Source organism: Hipposideros armiger, unplaced genomic scaffold (assembly GCF_001890085.2).
Source record: "Hipposideros armiger isolate ML-2016 unplaced genomic scaffold, ASM189008v1 scaffold_458, whole genome shotgun sequence".
Taxonomy (NCBI): Eukaryota; Metazoa; Chordata; class Mammalia; order Chiroptera; family Hipposideridae; genus Hipposideros; species Hipposideros armiger.
The window spans coordinates 1,263,104-1,265,924 of record NW_017731808.1 but is presented as its reverse complement, the minus strand read 5'-3'; positions in this window follow the sequence as shown (position 1 = coordinate 1,265,924).

The following is a 2,821-nucleotide window of genomic DNA, read 5'->3' as shown; positions in this document are numbered from 1 at the left end:
GCGCCCTCTACAGCTAAGATGGCGAACAACAGCTCGACCTGGAGCTGGGTGGCTGTGAGTCACCAGCGACAGCATAGGCTGCAGCCCATGCTGCAGTGGGCTGCCATGAGCTACCGTGTGTGGCCGGCAGCCAGCGTGAGCTGCCATGAGCAGCTGTCCAGTGGCCGGCGAGCAACTGCCTCACCCGGGAAGATCGCAATGATAATACCAACATGGGCCAGTGAAGCGACGTCCTCAACTAGACTGAAGAACAAAAAGGACAGCAACTTGTCTGTTCCCCTTCCCCAATTCCTCAAAAAATCTTAAAAAAAAAAAAACTATTGACTGGAACAGGGGAGGGAAATGGGGCTCAACTCTGAATATAACAAAGACAGCTGGGGATTCATTGCTAAGGAGCAGAGTGGGGTATCATCAAGGCTGGACAGTCTTGCTAAAGTGACCTAACAGGGTGGGGGTGGGGATTCTTTCTAAACGGACTTAGCAGGATTCTTGCTAAAATTGAACTAGACAGGCTCAAGACAGTGGGTGTGGGGTTGTGCGTAGGGGGTGGGCTGGTGGAGAGGAGGGCTCAGAGGAACCCAACCAAATTTTGGTCCAGGAGTCTGGGTCACCCTAATGACCTTGTTCTCACTTAGTCACCTCTCTAAAGCCTTGATCTACAAACACAGCTACATTTGTAGGTGTGGGGGTTGGGACTTCAGTATGTGCATTGTGGGAGGGTACAGCTCAGCCCATAACAAGGACCCATTGGGAAAATGTCCGCTGCCAAGACTGGGGCAGGGAAACTCAAGACGAGCCTGAAACAGCTGGTTGTGCCAAAAGCCAGGGCTCAAAGCACAACACGAATATGACAGACAGACACAGGATCCAGCTTGCGTCCTGGCCCGGAGCCCCGTGAGCATCAAAATAATGGCAGTAAAAGATTATAACTTATTTCATATGGCAAGACTCCATGAGTCCACGTGACATAAATAAACACACCAAGTACCTAGGGCTGGGGCGCTGGAGGGGGCAGGGGCAGTGACTGCTAGTGGGCACAGGGTTTCTTTTTGGAGTGACAAACATGTTTAAATTGTGGTGATGGTTGCACAACTCCGTGAACACTAAATATTGTCTGCATACTAAAAACCATTAGATTGTGTCCTTTCAATGGTAAAATGTGTGCTTCTTAAAAAAGGATCAGTGACTCCACACTGGTATATTATTTACAAGTAAGTGAATAGATGAGATGGGGAGAAGAAAAACTCTCTCATAGTGGAATGCCAAATAATAAATGTAGAAGGAATGATGGAATTAGAAAAATCGCTCCTTGACCACCATTTCAATGGAAATTGATTCAGACACAAGTCCTCGATGGAAGCTGGAAGTGGAGAGAGTCTGAGAATAGGGTCTTTACTCAGCTTCAGAGGGTCGCCCCACAAGACAATGCATTACAAAGAGCCAACACCGTCACTTCACAGTGGAAAGACTGTTCACAGTGAACAGCACGTGCCCCGGACAGGGGGCGAACGTAACAAACACTTAACAGCTGGCACATCTGGATCAAGGGCCTCTGGGAAACCTTTGTACTGTTCTTGCCACTTTCCTGACAGTCTGAAATTATGTCAAAAATTTTTTAAATTTTCATACTTGGACCGCTGTAACAAAGTACCGCAAACTTGGCTGCCTTAAAACAACGTCAATTTATTCTCTCACAGTTCTGAGGGCTAGAGTCCAAAATCAAGGTGTCTCAGGGCCGTGCTCCCTCTGAAGACTTGGGGCGGGCCGGTGGGCGAGGGGGTCCTTCTGCCTCTTCCGTCTTCTCTGGGTACCTGAGTCCAGTCTTTGCCTGTGATCCCACCGTCTTCTCCTCTCTGTGTGTCTGTCCAAATTTCTCTTTTCATGTAAGGACACCAGTATAACTTCATGTGAAGTTGATTATATCCTCAAAGACCCTATGTCCAAATAAGGTCACACAGATTCCAGGGGTTAGTGGAAGCTTAACATGTGGGAATCCAGGTGAGTATCTGGGAATTCTTTGCCACTTCTGTGACAGTCTGACATTATGCCAACATAAAATAATGCAGAGCACAATCAGAAACTCGCCTTGCCGAGGGCCCCTGTCATTGAGCCTGAAGTCCAGATGGTGGCCCACAGCCCTGAGGACCCCCTCCACCCCCACCCACGTCCACCCTCCCACCCTCTCTGATCACTCGAGCTTCTGGCTGCAGCCACCCCGAGCTTCCTGCCAGCCTTCGGGGTTCTCTGACACCCTAAGCTGGTTGCTGCTCCGGGGCATTTGCAGTGGCTGTTTCAGCCCAGAACATTCCCTCCCCCAGGATAAGAGGTGGCTCCTCAGGTCCCTGCCCCATGTCACCTGTCCTGACTTCCCAACAAGCTGATCTAAGACCAGCTCCCCTTGGTGTCTGTCGCACATTATAAATTGCTGTCTGGGGGCCGGCTGAGTGGCTCAGTTGGTTAAGAGCTCGCTCAAGAGTTTGAGCTCTGAGCAACAGCGGTTCGAATCCAGCCCGAGCTGAGCAGCCGCTGAGCTGCCAACAGGTGGCAGGATGGCTCAGCTAAAAAAAACAAAACAAAACAAAACAAAAAACAATAAAAAGACTCATAAAAAAATTGCTGTCTGGTTGACCCCCTCCCCTAGAATAGAAACACTGCAGGGACACAGGCCTTGTTGCTCTGAGTTGAGCTGTTTCCAGGGCCTTGGACCAGGGCTGACAGGTGGTCCAGCTTGCTAACTGTGGATGGAGGGAGCCCAGGCGCAGGTGTCAGCAGAGTAACAAACGAATCCACCCGTGTCCGAGCCTGGCACACGGCTCTTGAC